General features: G+C 46.2%; 1 protein-coding gene across 4 annotated transcripts in view; it reads left to right on the top strand.

Annotated features, from left to right (window-relative positions):
* The first annotated feature begins 14134 nt into the window (after positions 1 to 14134).
* The window catches only part of cacng3b (calcium channel, voltage-dependent, gamma subunit 3b), a 34548-nt gene continuing 31310 nt past the window's right edge, over positions 14135 to 17372 (top strand). For 2 of the 4 annotated variants that reach the window (XR_009798890.1, XM_061846976.1), the window contains exon 1: positions 16670 to 17021. The gene's annotated coding sequence lies outside the window, so the exon portion shown is untranslated. Of the gene's footprint in view, positions 14266 to 16669; positions 17022 to 17372 lie in introns of those variants that run through there. The other 2 variants (XM_061846975.1, XM_061846978.1) reach the window with 2 other exon arrangements.

Raw genomic sequence — 17372 nt, forward strand, 5'->3', positions numbered from 1 at the left:
ATGTCCTTGTGGCAAAATTCTTTTTTTGTTGTTTTTTCAACACAAGGCTTACAATAAAAATGAGCATTAGATGTGTTGTGATGTGGTTGTCATGTGTGCTTTCACAGTCATCTGCAGCATTTATGCTTCTTCTCTATCTTGATTTATCGAACCGGTGCGACATGCAGCGGAGGAGCGAGATTAGAGTGATGGAGGCTGACAGATGGGGAGTAGACTGGAGAGAGGAAGCAAAAGGGACGAAAAAGAAGAAGCAGCGGAGGGGAGGAATGCAACAATGAAGGAGGCCACGGAGAGGGAGGGAGGCGAGGGAGCAGCAAACCAAGTGAGGCAGGCGGCTACGACAGGCTGTGCATATTTCATGGCTGCCACTTATCATAAGAGCCTTTCCTTGATGGGGGAAGCACAGGTTTGATGACTTCAAGGAAATAACATGCACAACACAGCTTCCATGCGCACGGCCCCGCAGAGCCGCTAAAGCTAGCCGCTGGTTGAGCGGTTGCTGCTATCGCTAGCAACATACATTTGCCATACATCGGTTCTCAAAGGGGTCCGCAAAATAATTTGCAATGAATTCTCTCGTGATGTTGTTGGTGTTCTATAGGATTTAGGTCAGGATTGTGCAGGCTAGTCAAATTCAGCCGCATCAAGCGCTCTCATCTGTGTCTTTGGAACAGGAATCAGCAGTCTTCAAACTCTTACCACAATGTTGGAAATGAGTTAATGTAAATTTGAATTACAATAACTTATTAACAGCATTGTCAGGTTCATTGTGATGATAATGAGTTACCGGATGTAAATAAATGATCATAAAGAATCAGGCCAGGTAGCATTAGATTCACTAAGCACACAGTAGAACTTCCTGGGATTTTACTCAATTGCACACAAACAAGACACATTCAACAAACTACTAGTTGCATAAACACAATGTTCAAAGTTCCATGTTACCTTAATCCTTATCGTTCATGAACATTCAGGATTAATGTCTTTATCATGCCAACAGTTCAACATTTAATGGGACAATGCATGCTGGGAGCCCACGGCCAATTGTTTGATGCTGAACTTTCTAAAAGTTTGTCGCCTTTATGGCTGGTGTCTTCGGACAAAAGTTAAATATTTGTATATCATTTATTCGTGTAATTATGTTTTATATATATATAAACATGGATGAAGCCTAAACATTGAGGATCGTAATCTTTGATGTCTCAACATCTCGTTTAAAAAAATACATCGTAAACATTCAACAAATGTTTAAAATCCCTGCGGAACGCCCTCCTTCTCCAATTACCTAAACCGGAATTACACATACAGTGAAGAAAATAAGTATTTGAACATCATGCTATATTGCAAGTTCTCCCACTTTGAAATCATGGAGGGGTCTAAAATTTTCATCGTAGGTGCATGTCCACTGTGAGAGAGGTCATCTAAAAAGAAAAATCCAGAAATCACAATGTATATATGTATTTTTTAACGATTTATTTGTGTGATACAGCTGCAAATAAATATTTGAACACCTGTCTATCAGCTAGAATTCTGACCCTCAGAGACCTGTTAGTTTGCCTTCAAAAGTCCGCCTCCACTCCATATATTACTCTGAATCAGATGCACCTGTGTGAGGTCGTTAGCTGCATAAAGGCACCTGTCCACCCCATACAATCAGTAAGACCCAAACTTGTAACATGGCCAAGACCGAAGAGCTGTCCAAAGACACCAGAGACAAAATTGTACAACTCCACACAGCTGGAAAGGGCTGCGGAGAAATTGCCAAGCAGCTTGGTGAAAAAAGGTCCACTGTTGGAGCAATCATTAGAAAGGCTCTCAATGATTCTTAGAAAGGTGATGAATCAGCCCAGGACTACATGACAGGGCTTGGTCAATGACCTGAAAAGAACTGGGACCACCGTTTCCAAGGTGACTTTTGGTAATACACATGACATCATGGTTTGAAATCATGCATGGCACAGAATGTTCCCCTGCTTAAACCAGCTCGTCTTAACTTGGTCAATTTAGAGAGGAGTCATGGAGAAAGTTTTGTGGTCATTTGAGACCAAAATTGAACTTTTTGGTCATAATTCCACAAACCGTGTTTGGAGGAAGACGAATGATGAGTTCCATCCCAAGAACACCATCCCTACTGTGAACCATGGGGGTGGAAGCATCATGCTTTGGGGGTGTTTTTCTGCACATGGGACAAGACGACTGCACTGTATTAAGGAGAGGATGACCGCGGCCATGTATTGTGAGATTTTGGGGAACAACCTCTTTCCCTCAGTCGGACCGCTGAGATGGGTCGCGGCTGGGTCTTTCAACATGACAATGACCCGAAGCACACAGCCAGGAAAACCAAGGAGTGGCTCCGTAAGAAGCATATCAAGGTTCCGGCGTGGCCTAGCAAGTCTCCAGACCTAGACCCATGAGAAAATCTTTGGAGGGAGTGGAAACTCCATGTTTCTCAGGCACAGCCCAGAAACCTGTCTGATCTAGAGAAGATCGGTGTGGAGGACTGGGCCAAAATCCCTCCTGCAGTGTGTCCAAATCTGTTGAACAACTAAATGAAACGTTTGACCTCTGTAATTGCAAACAAAGGCTACTGTACCAAATACTAACATTGGTTGTCTCAGGTGTTAAAATGCTTATTTGCAGCTGTATGACACTCATAAAATGTTAAAAAAATAATAATACATGTTGATTTCTGCATTTGTCTTTTTAGATTATCTCTCTCGCAGGGTGTTCAAATACTCATTTTCTTCTCTGTATCACTTTCTGGAAGCAGAGCAGAAAAGATAACGAAAATAAATTTGGGCATAAATGAATATAATTTCATGAAACATGCAGTATATTAGAATACAGTCCTTTCTAAATGAAGGTCAGTGTTTTGGCCACCACTGCTGATTCAAAACAAAAAAAAATACAATTGTATATTATTTTGTCTTCTTATCACCGTCCATCCGTGCGTTGAAGAAAAGCAGTAAGTCTTGGGGCCTAAACCTGATCTCATCGCTCACCGTGAGGCAGCTGCACTTAATGCAAATGATTTTGAACAGAAACACTGTTGGAGAGGAAGCTGTCTAAAGTTTGTATTGGCGTGCATGTAATGACTGCTGTACACAGTAAGCCGCCTCAGCGCCAGAGCATGTGTGATAATTAATTCCAAATGTTGCGGCCCTAAAAAATGAAAGCCAGTGGCTTTGGCACAAAGCACCCGGCGCTTATCAGCCCAAAACAGGTCAGCGTTCGATACCCGCCTTTCATTCACCCTCCTCCCCTCAGTGCCTCCCACATACACACACACACACACACATACACACTCGCCGCTAATCCTCTGCTTCCTGGAAAGTGATGGCGGGAGGCAGGAAGTAGAAGGATGACTTGGAGTAATGACTCCATCCATGTAAGAATCAAAAGAGCCTGTGGTTTGTATGCGCTTTCTATCGCACATCTCCAGCAAAGGCCACTGATATTTATCTCTTCTCTTCTTCCTCCTCTCACATCTCCATCTTTCTGCCTCACAGCATTAAGCGACATTCAAGCGTGCTCAGACGGAACGCATTAGGAGCTGCCCTACATGGCTGCCAGCTGTGTGTACGTGTGAGAGTGCCCGTTTGCGTGTGTGTGTGTGTGTTTCAAGTCCTTGCTGTGTAGAAACTGAATGACAGTAAATTGATGAGCGGACAGAAGTTTTACAGTACCCCTGCAGGATATGCAGTAGTGCTTTACTGTATATACATGGAGGAGAAATCACACTGTTTTGGTACTAATTTACCGTCATTCTGAAGGCGGAGTTTATGTTAGTGTTGTCACAACAACCATCAGTTACAGCATGCAAATGTGTCGTCTCCCACCACAGAGTTGCCTTTGCGACATCTGCTCAAAGCATCATTCAAAAACTATTTTAATATGGATTCACATGTGACTACGCTGAGGAATGCCAGTGTGAATGTTTGGTTGTCAAGCAACTGACTGGTGACCAGTCTAGGTCATTCCCTGTCTATTTAGCGGGGCAAAGTTCTAGAAAATGGATGGCTCGCAGCGTCATGCATTATATGTGAAATATTCTGTCCAATCCAAAAGATGTTCTAGTAATTCATTTTTTCCCTTACACAATTGCCCAAAGATGTCTCCTCATATTTAGTTTTTCATTCATTCATTCATTCATAATTTACTCTGCTTCCAATATAAAGCGAATTCAAAATGACTGAATTGGAACTGGTTGCATGGTTAAAAGCCAAAGCAGTCACGCCATTGAATGCATGTGCTGAATATGAGTTTTAAAACCGTGTCTTCGAATGAACTCCATTTCATCAGTTTAGTGTGCACCAACGTTTGTGAGAGCGCAACATTAGCTTTATCACCCTTGCTAACATTAGGATGACAAGAGTGGTCCACCGATATTATAGCTGGTGATTGCAGAAGTAAGTAGAACAGTGGAGTATGGAAATCACCGAAGCTTTTATTTTAAGGTCAGAAAACTACAAACCGTTCTCAGTGCGTATGCAACTCTACCTCAGCTTGTCCAGCTTTTTGTTCATTTTCTGCTTACAGGTTTATGAGAGAGCCTGCCAGGTGGAATTCAGTCGATTTTTTATTTTTTATAAAAGCGCAGCGCAGAACGATTGTGGTGAACATTTCTACCTCACAGTTTCGAGTTTGCGGGTTTTTCCCACGCACTTTGAGTTTTAACCTCAAACATTCCCAAAACGTTCATGTGAAGTTAATTTGAAACCTGTCAGTTGATTATCAATGTGAATGTGAGTATGAATGGTTGTTTCTGTAGATGCGTTGTGATTTTCTTGCAACCAGTCATGGGTGTAGTCTGCCTCTCACCAAAAGTCCGCTGAGATAAGCTCCAGCTCATCTATGAACCTAAACAGGAACAAATTCATAGATATTGGGTGCTTAACACCAGTCTAACAACGTCTATCAAGTACTATTCTGTCTTGACAAAGGTAAGTTATTAAATTGTTAGCAAGACTTCTGTTTTATTGCTTACAAAATTGTTACATGGCAACATCACAAACTGTTGCTGGAAAAATGCCCCGTTTTAATTGATCCATTATTCAAGTAATATCAAGATGTATGTAAAAGCTCTTTTTTTTTTAATTTCCCTTACACAACTTCATGAACAGAACAAAATATTCGAAAGAAATTTCAGTATAATACAGGGCATTTGTACACTCCTGAAAATGACAACTTGTGATTTTTGTTTGACTCTTTCCAGAGAGGAATCCATTTAATAACCCTTTCAAAATGTAACTCATTTTGATATGGCAGCCATAAAAAAATACCCTTAATATTATTCCACATTGAAATGAAGAAAAATGGACTTCCCGTATGGGGTAGATTGATTTATATTTTAGATATTATAACTATTTATATTATATTTTATGAGTTTATATTTTAATGAGCAATATGTGGGAGTGAACAATATTTATTAACGCGGTTGTAGTTTTTCCACAGTGTCTGTCTCTTTCGGGGGTACAGGTGTACCTCATGAAATATCCACTTCTCTTCCCTGTCTCTTCCTGCTCACCCCATCCTCATGAAACCGCATTTCCATCCGCATTTGCTCTCCTTCTCCATCTCTGTCCCTTCTTCTTTACACGCCCTCCACCCTGCAGAAGAGCCGTCGAGACACATGCAACTTTGACAAAGAGTTCACCAAAATGGCGGTGGACCTGACCCCCACAGACAAGCTGGTCATCATGAACCTGGACCAGGACGACTTCATGGGCTTCTCCTACACCAACCCGGAATACGAGGCTCCAAACTGAAGCCGTGTGGACTGTAGGCAAGAGAGGTGAAACGTCTTAGGGCAGTCCATTCAACAAAACGTCGATGGTATCGTCAAACTCAACTTGCACTGGATACCAAAGACTTGCAGCGTATTGTGTATTGAAACTGTGTCATATAATCATTTAATATTAGTCCTAAATGTTAATTGGGTAATGCCCCCCCACCCCCTTTTATGTTCAAACTATATTGTAATAAGAATGGATGTTCACAACATTTTTACAAGGTCTGTCTCAAAAAGATCCTACATTCATGTACTGGTTGAAAGTCGGAAACATAATTCTGCAAGACGGTGAGCTGCTCAAGTGTAAACTGACAAAAGGTCAAAATGGAAAAAAATATCCTTCATGATATGGTCATTTCATATTTTGAACATATTACCTGCCTCTCTTAATGTCCCTTTAATAGCCAGAAATGCCAGATCTCGTCGGAGAGTAAACCGCGAAGAGATGAAAACTTGCGTCGCTCCCATTACAGTGAAAGCTCAAAGTCGAACGTAGATGCTGGTTGATTTTCAAGTTGTTTTCACTTCAAGCCATTGGAAATCTTGAAACAAATTATCAGTCAAACATGAAACAAAATCAGCATTATCTGCGCATGCTTCATGACACCACCGCGTACTTGACTGCTCAGCGAAATTGTCTACGTGGGCGCCGTTGCTATCAGTGTTCTGCATTGTGCTAATTAAATGTTTAAAGAACTTTTTACACCGCACGTAGATAAGTGTAGCGTGCTGTTGACGACCCCATTCATTGTGTATGAAAAGCATGACGAGGTCCTAGTGTAGATAGTGGTGTTGTTTTTTTGATTTCGTGAGACTTTGAGAACCTACTTCTCTACCCCCCCCCCCCCCCCAAATTATGTTTCAAGCCCGTATCCTACAACTTCGGAGCGTTCGACATTGGAGGTTCCGCCGTATCACGGTGAGCCAGCTTTAAAGTGACAAGTTGTACATGCAAGAATTGTGAAGAAAATTCACATTTAGGGGTCCAATGGATCAAAAGGTTATACGTGATCAACCATGACTGTGCTCATTTGTGCATTTTGACCATTGTTGCCTTTTCATTCGTGGCACTGTGGAAGTGCTGACACATCGCTAAGGGAAACGCCTAATGAGCAATGGTCTTTGAAATCTTTGGGACACACAGAAACCCGTTTTCCCATCCCACCTTTAATTATTTCCACTCATTCTGTAATCCTTGCTACTGTCGAGGCCCACTGGGCAGCTGCAAACGACGCGGCGTCAAAAGGTTGTGGTAGTCCCCAATCAGTCCGCCGCTTTGACAAATCCCAAACGAGACATTTAGCAAAGAGCAATAACATCGGCGAGGCTGATAACTCCCCCCCCCCACCCCGACACACTTTTGTGCATGCTTGCGTAATATGAGCATATTAACGAGATAACTGACGTTTGGAAGATGCAAACTGTGTGGATTCAAGGTCAGTTTGTTTCAAAATCAGCAAATCTGCTCTCCAGCCTTCAAGCACTTTATAATGCCAGCAATGGCCTCAACACTGCTCTGTACCATCGTGTAGTTTGTACTGTACGCTGCCATACTGTACTAGCAGGAAAATTATGGGGTGAAGCATAACAAGACGAATAATGACAATATTTTGTTCTGGAGGCACACGACACACTGCAGATCCGATGCACCCACACACACACACACCCCTGTCATACTTGAGCAAATACAAGTAATTTTAAACCTTAACACACAGAATTTCTTAACTCCAATATATGAGTTTACTGACGTAACAGAAAATATTCTGTTTATAAAAGAGAATCAGACGGCAGTATACTTGAGAAATCTAATAAGGTCCAATAAAACAACTCTAAAAAATACTGCATTTATAAATACTTTAAAAACATAACAGAATAAAAAGGTACTTTTAATTAAAAAAAAAATTAAAGTAAACTTAAACTCCTGAATTTGGAGAAGTATTGACTTTCCTGGAAAAAAAAAAATGTGTTCCTTTTCATGATAGAAAGCAACATTATGTTTTGCCTCACTATTGATATGACAACATGTTCCGGTTAATCTCAGCTGAAAATGATTTGCAAGGAAAGGAATTTTTGATACAGTTTTGACAGTATATTGGAGATTTTGTGCCCGGTCAGCGTAATAGTTTGCAAAATATGCAGTGAGCGTATTAAGGGGGGAGGGTGATTTGACCAGTTTGCAACCACTGAGCTACACTGATTAACTCCCGTCGCTTGGAGTCGTGAAGCATTTAATTACGCCTGACCACTGTGTGTGGATGTCCTGTATATCAGCTATGTGAAGCACTGTACAATTTCGGATATATCAGGCTCTTAAGCTTAGAAGACGCCAATGTACATTTCCACATATATACAATTCTGTTTTTGTCTGTTCCTTTTGGTGTTTCAAAATGATCAGAGTATAACTCCCTCATTACAGACGTATAAGCACACTTGAATGTTTATTCTAGTTATACTATGCATGCATATGTTTTCAGTCTTTCATATCTTGTACCGTGCAAGGTGAATTGATCCTAAAGTGTTGATTCATTGATGATAACTGTGCGGTCCATGGAATAGTAACTATTATACAAGGACAATGTTGTTCTTCTTTTGTACATGTATACATAGTATACAGCCCATTGTGTTTGTACATATATAGTGAAAAGGGTAAGAGTCTTCCATTTACGATAGGAAAATCCACACGTGTTGTGCGATAAGCATAATCATACTGCAATACAGAACTGCCGTCTATTAAAATTTAATAACAGTTTAGCGACAGACAAATAAAATGGTAACTTCTCTACCCATTTTTTTAATCTATCTTATTCCTCTCTTCCACTGCACTGTGCTCTTATCTGATTCTTACAACCTTACCTTCAATCCCCTTGTCAATAATTCTCCCCGCCCTCCCCTTCCACATTCTGTGGCCACCCAACCTGATCTCCTGAACGACTGCCACAACTGCCTCATCTGCGCTTTGATTTCTGCAGGACGGCACACGCTAAACACCGTGCTAAAGTAAAGATACAACCAACGCTAAGTGTGATTATGTTTTGTGCCATAGTTCACCAATCAGGAAATGTGTACTCTGACATTTATGATTGTAGAATAATAAATTATCGTCAAAGGTCATGTTTTGCGTTCCTTTCTTTGATGTCAAGAGACTACTTTTATATCCACACCAGAAGAACTTGAACACTTTTCAAGTCTTTATTGCGATGTATAAGATTTTCAAGGCGCATTAGTGGGCCAACCAAAGATATCCCACCGTTAACAAAGTTTTTGTCCATTGTAATATATTCACCATTATATTATAAATGGGACTGTTCCTTAATCAGATTTCAGATTTTCTTCAGAGGGCAACAGTCACATTGTCATTTTTACATCCCCTGATTGGTTGGTCAGAGCAAAACCTGTCATGATCCTGGATTCCAGCCAGGGCTGGGCATGGCCGTCTAATCGGAAGGGTCACACCTGCGCCTCATGACCTCCGATGAGACCCAGTACATATAGGACCCGGGGGACGACAGAGACTCTGCTAGATCGTTGCCTCTCATGCCTCGTTCCCGCACTACCGTACTCCTGACGTCTACCTCCCGTGTACCGACCAACGCCTGTCTCCCGACCTACCCCGTAAGCCTGCCGTTACTCATCTTGCTGCTTGTTTGGACTGACTCCCTGGTAACCGACATTGGAACGAATAAAGGCTTATTCCACACTGCTTACCTCTCACCTGAGTCGTGCATTTGGGTCCACCCCCGAGTCTCGTCCGTGACAGAACGATCTAGCCAAGAACATGGACCTAGCCGACTCTGAAGCCATTCGCCGTGCGCTGCAAGTGCAGGGCAAACGCCTGGGTGAGCAAGAGGCTGCTCTCCAGGGTATGACTCACCAGATCCAGGAGCTCTGCACCCAGCTGCAACCGTGGCTAGCCTCCCAAGCTAGCGCGGCCGCTCTTGTGCCTCCCCGTGCCACCGTCACTCCGCTCTCTCGACCAGAGCGGTTCTCAGGCGACTCCGGTAACGTCAAGCCCTTCCTGGCGCAGTGCGATCTCCACTTTGAGCTGCAAGGTTCCGCTTTTCCCACGGACCGCTCCCGGATCACCTTCGTCATTTCCCACATGACAGGGAGGGCGGAAGCATGGGCCACCGCCGAGTGGAGCCGTAACTCGGAGACCTGCCGCTCATGGGCGAGCTTCGTCTGCGCGCTCACCCGGGTGTTCCAGTATGCGGCTCCGGAACGCCAGGCGTCGTTGTCGCTCATGACAATTCGCCAGGGGCGTCGCCGCGTGTCCGACTACGCCATCGAGTTCCGGATTCGGGCTGCCGAGAGCCGCTGGAATGAGGAAGCCCTCCATGACGCGTTTTACGAGGGACTGTCCCCACAGATCCGTGGTCACCTCGTGGGCATGGATCTTCCGCCGTCGCTTAACTCCCTCATCGCATTGGCCCTCAAGGTGGACCAGCGCCTCACCGTGCAGAGACAGATAGAGGGCCTGAGGGAGGAGGAGAGGGAGAGTCGCAGTCCGGTTGTTTCCGCTTCCTGGCCACCCGTGTTGTCAGCTTCACCGGAAGCCATGCAAGTGGAGGGGCTTGGCAGCTCAGCGGAGGAGCGCTTACGTCGGCGACGAGAGGGACGCTGTTTTTACTGCGGGCGTTTGGGACACTTGATCGCCCGTTGCCCGACTCGACCAGGACATTCTGACATCAGGATCGCTACTCCGGTGAGTGTGCGGTACACCGCGACGGGGTCAGGGAGGTCCCTTCTTCACCTCACCTTGGGAACGGACTCCCGTTCATGCTCTGTCACGGCTTTCATAGATTCTGGGTCGGAAGCAAACCTGATAAATCCCCGCGTGGTCGAGGAGCTGGGGGCGTCAACCTTCCCCACGCAACGGTTTCGTCACGCCTATGCCGCCAACGGCAAGTTCCTTTGTCGGGTTACACATCGTACTCAGATGCTACGTATGAGCTTTCCGGACGCTCACTCGGAGCGAATTAGCTTTCATGTCTTCGACGCACGTAGTAGCGACATCATCTTGGGCAGTCCGTGGCTCAAAGAACATAATCCGCACATAGATTGGACCACGGGTCAGATCAAGACTTGGGGTGAGGACTGTCTCAGTCGTTGTTTCGCTGTCCGGGGAGACAGGGGTATTCAAGTCGCGCCGGTTCGGCTAACAGAACCTGGTACCGCCCTGGACCTGACCGCAGTGCCCTCCTGCTATCATGACCTACGGGAGGTCTTCTCTGAATCTAAGGCAAAGTCTCTACCGCCACATCGGTCATACGACTGCGCGATTGAACTCCTGCCAGGGACCTTTCCTACCAGAGGGAAGCTGTTCTTTTTAACAGGACCAGAGCATCAAGCCATGAGGGACTACATCGAGGACTCGCTGGCAGCCGGAATCATTCGCCCCTCATCTTCACCAGCCGGTGCGGGGTTTTTTTTTGTCAAGAAGAAGGACTCCACGCTGCGACCCTGCATCGACTACCGAGGACTGAACGACATCATAGTCAAGAACAGGTACCCTTTGCCGCTTATCTCTACAGCATTCGAACTCCTCCAGGGAGCCCGGATCTTCACCAAGCTCGACTTGCGCAGCGCTTACCATCTGGTGCGGATTCGGGAAGGGGATGAGTGGAAGACGGCGTTCAACACCCCCACAGGGCACTATGAGTATCTTGTGATGCCCTTTGGACTGACAAACGCTCCGGCCGTCTTTCAGAACTTCATTAACGACGTGCTCCGCGAGTTCCTGAACAGATCTGTCTTTGTTTACCTGGATGACATTCTCATCTTTTCAGCAGACCTAGCCTCTCACATTCAACAAGTCCGAGAGGTGCTCCGGCGTCTGCAGCAGCACAAATTATACGTGAATATGGAAAAGTGTGAGTTCCATCAGGCATCCGTGTCCTTCCTGGGCTTCGTCCTGGCTGAGGGAGAAATACGGATGGATCCCGGGAAGGTCGACGCGGTGCTGCGGTGGCCTACCCCCACCAACAGGAGGGACGTGCAGAGGTTCTTGGGATTTGCCAATTTCTATAGGAAATTCATAAGGAACTTCAGTTCCGTGGCCGCTCCTCTGCATTCGCTCACTTCGCCAAATACCACCTTCGACTGGTCCGGGACCTGCCAGGAGGCCTTCGGCAGGCTCAAGGCAAGTTTCACTACTGCGCCCGTTCTCATTATTCCGGATCCCGATAACCAGTTTGTGGTGGAGGTGGATGCATCGAATTCAGGAATCAGAGCAGTCTTGTGGCAGAGGAGTCCCAGGGATGGAAGGATTCACCCGTGCGCGTTCTTGTCTAGAAAGTTGACCCCGGCAGAGAGGAACTACGACGTGGGAGATAAGGAACTGCTGGCGGTCAAGAGCGCGTTGGAGGAGTGGCGGCACTGGCTGGAGGGCTCGCAAGTACCGTTCGTTGTCTTCACGGACCATAAGAACCTTGAATACCTGAAGTCCGCGAAGAGGTTGAACGCCCGTCAGGCCAGGTGGGCTCTATTTTTCACCCGCTTCCACTTTAAGGTGTTTTACCGCCCAGGCTCCAAAAACGGCAAGCCGGATGCACTCTCGCGGGTCCACGAGGGAGGGCGCACTGATTCAGACGCCGCTACTATCCTGCCAGCGGGGTGCTTCGTGTCCGGGTTCACCTGGTCGATCGAGTCGCGGGTGCAGGAGGCCCTGGAAGAGACACCGCCACCCGCGGATTGTCCGTCGGGCCGTCTTTTCGTCATCCCATCTCTGCGGGGAGACGTCATCAACTGGGCCCATACCAACAAGACGGTCTGCCACCCGGGTCTGGCGAAGACACGGTCAGTGGTCGAACAAAGGTTCTGGTGGCCTAACCTCAGCAAGGATGTAAGGGAGTTCGTCAACGCCTGCCCGGTGTGTGCTGCCAATAAAACTTCCCGCCTACGGCCCGTTGGTGAGTTGCAACCCCTGTCCATCCCCTTTCGTCCGTGGTCACACATCGCGATGGACTTCGTTACCGGCCTGCCGCCTTCACAAGGGAACACAGTGGTGCTGTCCATAGTGGACCGTTTCTCCAAGATGGTCCACTTCGTGCCGCTCCCGAAGATCCCGTCGGCCAAGCAGACAGCCCAGTTGGTATTAGACGAGGTCGTCCGATACCACGGTCTACCCCCGGACATCGTTTCGGACAGGGGTCCGCAATTCAGTGCCCGTTTCTGGAAGGAGTTCTGCAACCTCATCGGCGCTTCAGCAAGTCGGACATCGGGTCATCACCCAGAGTCTAATGGCCAGACTGAGAGGATTAACCAGGAATTAGAGACCGGTCTTCGATGTCTGGTATCCAGGGACCAGAGCACGTGGAGCCAGCACATCAAGTGGGTGGAGTATGCCCACAATTCCCTACCCTCCGCTTCAACAGGTATGGCTCCACTCCATGTCGTGCATGGGTATCCTCCGTCCCTGTTTCCTCCACTGGTCACAGAATCCACAGTTCCGTCGGCCCTGGCCGTGGTGCGACGCTGCAAACGGACCTGGGAAGCAGCTCGGAGGACACTGCTGCGCATGAGCAGCGCCTACAAGGCCGCAGCAGACCGCAAGAGGGGGGCCGCACCAGAGCTCAGAGTGGGACAGCGAGTGTGGCTCTCCACCAAAGATCTCCCGCTGCGGACGGAATCCCGCAAACTTGCTCCCAGGTTCGTTGGCCCGTTCCCTGTTTCCAAGGTTATTAACCCGGTCGCCGTCTCGTTGAAACTGCCCAGGTCGATGAGGGTGCACCCTACGTTCCACGTCAGCAGACTTCGCCCGAATCGCACGTCATCGCTGGCTCCTCCGCTCAAGTCCCCCCCGCCCCCCCGCATGGTCGACGGTGGGTTGGTGTACACCGTGCGCCGGTTGCTGTCTTCCCGCCGCAGAGGGAGGGGGGTCCAGTACCTGGTGGACTGGGAGGGATATGGCCCGGAGGAGCGCTCTTGGATCCCCTCCCGCTTCGTCGTGGACCGCTCCCTCATCAGGGACTTTCACGCGGCTCACCCTGATGCGCCTGGGCCGTCCAGAGCCGGCCGTTGAGGGGGGGGTACTGTCATGATCCTGGATTCCAGCCAGGGCTGGGGGTGGCCGTCTAATCGGAAGGGTCACACCTGCGCCTCATGACCTCCGATGAGACCCAGTACATATAGGACCCGGGGGACGACAGAGACTCTGCTAGATCGTTGCCTCTCATGCCTCGTTCCCGCACTACCGTACTCCTGACGTCTACCTCCCGTGTACCGACCAACGCCTGTCTCCCGACCTACCCCGTAGGCCTGCCGTTACTCATCTTGCTGCTTGTTTGGACTGACTCCCTGGTAACCGACATTGGAACGAATAAAGGCTTATTCCGCACTGCTTACCTCTCACCTGAGTCGTCCATTTGGGTCCACCCCCGAGTCTCGTCCGTCACAAAACCTGTTGCAGCCGTTCTCAACGAGCAAAACTCGCAGCGATCCGCATTCGTGAATCCATTTAATAATCAGCATCTCTGGTGAGTATGAAATGTTTTATCTTTTTATCATGTCATTAGATAGATCTGGATCTTGAACTGCTCCGGATGGTGTGTGTATTGAGATGTTGTCAATTATTGATGGTTTATATTATTCCAATGAAAAAGTAGTGCTATTAAAAGGAGAATTAAGTATTGAAAACCCAGGTGAGAAATGCGTAACACAAATCCTTACTTGAACTGCTTTATGTAATTAGCGCACAATTTCAAGATGGTGAAGTTGTGTTTTACAGGACACGGTGGACTCATGGAATGGGTCGCAAGTGTATAACAAGGGAGATCAAAGAAGAGCAGGTTTTATTATCTTTGGAATTTGAAATTCCCCAGGTCAACTTCAGTAGGTATCCATCCATTATCTGAGCTCCTTATCCTCACAAGGGTCGGGGGAGTGCAGGAGCCTATCCTAGCCATCTTTGTGGAGGAGGTGCGGTACACCCTGAACTGGTTGCCAGCCGATCCCAGGACACATATAGACAGACGACAGTCAAACTCACAATCACAATTAGGAGCAATTTAGAATCTCCAATTAATGCATACTTTGTTTTTGGGGGTGGGAGGAAATCGGAGCCATGGAGAAAACCCACGCAAGCACGGGGAGAAAATGCAAACTCCACACGGTCAGGGCCAGGATTTGAACCCTGGTTCGCAGAACTATTAGGCAGACGCTCTAACCAGTTTCCTCACCGTGCCGCCTAAGTCGGAATCAATAACTAAAATACAAATCATAGTCGAAAGCTCTCTAGTGAATGGAACATATAATATGACATGAGGCTGTCAGCTAAATGTGCAACCAAAAAGACAAACACCCTCAACCCAGGAGCAAGCTTTGTGGGCAACATTTTATAGCCGATATTTCTCCTAACTATCTGCAGAGTGGACTGGACTTGATCATTATTGTGTTATTCGGAGGAGGGTGTTATGACTTCCAGCATATTGGTGATAATAAGGTGCACCTGCTTTATGCTACGCTTCACTGCACTGGATGGCAATAACAGCTCCTCTGCTACGCGGATACCACTATCGAATTGAGCTCACATTCTGCTAATTGCCGCCTTCAATTCACTAATGATCTTTTTTTGTTTTTTCAATCCAAGCTCCGCTGGATGACCGTATTGGGGCATTTGTCTGTTACATACTGGAACAATTCTTGTCTTTATTCATGTCAAATAGTTGATTGGTGTTTTTTAGGTTCATGCAGTTTCTAACCTTATTTTTTTGGGTATCATACAGGGGCACAGTCATGTAATCAACCCCCCAAGTTGGAAGTTGATGAAGAATTTAACTCAGTGACTTTTATTATTGTTTAATTACATGATTTAATGAGATGTTTCTCAATAGTTTTGTCCATATATTGAAGTTCTTGCATGAGCACTATTTAAGTCTCTTTTTTTTATCAAAATCCATTAGATGTGTAGATGAAAAGTTTAAAATTGTTAAAATAGCAATGACAGTGACCTCTGAAAGATGTTTAGGGATTCAGGTTAGGCTTGATGAAAAAACAAATAAGGCCAAATGCTGTAAAAATCAACACTGCAGCAGGAATGCGAGAGAGAAAGATGAGAAAGGCAAAGTGATAAAAGCAAAAGAATCATATTTTTTTTTTATTCAGCGGATCCAGAAAATGCTCGAGAGCATGACGGAGAAGGTTATTGGATTTATTTCACACTCTCGCTCTCACTCTCCCACACACTTAACACACAGAGCCCAACATACACTTTGATTGACCACAATGTACACTGTTTCACTCCATCAGACATTTACTGTATATGCTTCAATATTAATTTACTCTGCACTTCCTGTCTTCATCAAAATGTCAGTCTGATCACACACTCCCACGTTTTCATCTCCCTTTGACGCGATCCTCACTCTGCATTACTGTACGTCCTCAACTATCAGCCTCACTTTGTTGCTGATCAAAATAAATGACTCTTGCCTTCAAATAAGTGCCAAGTTCTATTTCTATTTAATGAGATTAACACCCCCGGCCACTATTATTTAGCATTCCAACCAATCTTGTTCATCTTTCAATTGTGTGCATTTGCTGTATGGAGACTTGCGGAAAACGCAACGCCATGACACAACTTCCAATACAAAAGCTCTATCAAAAAGAGTGTAAAGCTCTCTTTTGACGCACATTCTTTCTTTAGGCCGTGTCTCTGGCCATGAATACCATAAATCACAGTTATGACATATTAGCATCACGCCAGAATCATGCCACACATCACCATATGTCCTCTCCATGCCCCAGAGTCCTCCCCATCTGGTATCGCACAGACAACAACACTGGGCAGAGTATCCACACACTCGCTTCAACTGTGCACACACAACCACAAGGACGCACGCTGCTCGGAACACGTGTGGACGCACACACAAAAGCACCCAAATTGTATCAGTCGTTCCCTCGCAGGATGTTGGCGTTGTCAGTCATCTTCGTCCTGCAAGCGGTTCATCTTTCGCCCATCCACCGTTTTCAAAGGCCGAGCCAATCGTTCACCGTCTGGTTTCTCTGAGGTTTACTGGAGTGCTTCTTCATCTCATCTTCCTCTTCCTCCTCCCCCTCACGGTCTCAGAGCGCTGGCCTGAAGCGTGAGAAGGTTCCAGCTCACTGAGCAGCCAGCCTGCAGTCCTACTCTCTTCAAGAAGAGGGAAGGGACACTGTGTCAATGTTGGTTTAAACATGATGCCTCCGTGTTCCAGCTGCGCTGGAGTCGGCCTAATTGTGGACCGAGCACAACGCGGTAATCATGACTTCTTTTTAAGCGAGTTCCTTCTGTGGCAATTTCCCAACAAATTACAGTATTTTTTACATTAACGTCATTATTCATTGGATTATGTCTAATATTTTTCCCCCAAGAGTTTATGGTGGAAATTGAATTAACCTGTTCCAAGGTCAAACTGTCACTTTAAACCTGCGGGCCACATGTGACCCATTCCGTACTTTAATCCGGCCCACTGACCATTTACATGATGAGTGCTGTAACATTTATTTCATTAATCTATCTTTTGGGGGTTTTAAATGTGTGAGTCAAAATGTCTTGATTTATTCATATTTTTTTAATTGATTTATCATTTTCAATTAGGCGGCACGG

The sequence above is a fragment of the Syngnathoides biaculeatus genome, chromosome 16 (assembly GCF_019802595.1).
Source record: "Syngnathoides biaculeatus isolate LvHL_M chromosome 16, ASM1980259v1, whole genome shotgun sequence".
NCBI lineage: Eukaryota > Metazoa > Chordata > Actinopteri > Syngnathiformes > Syngnathidae > Syngnathoides > Syngnathoides biaculeatus.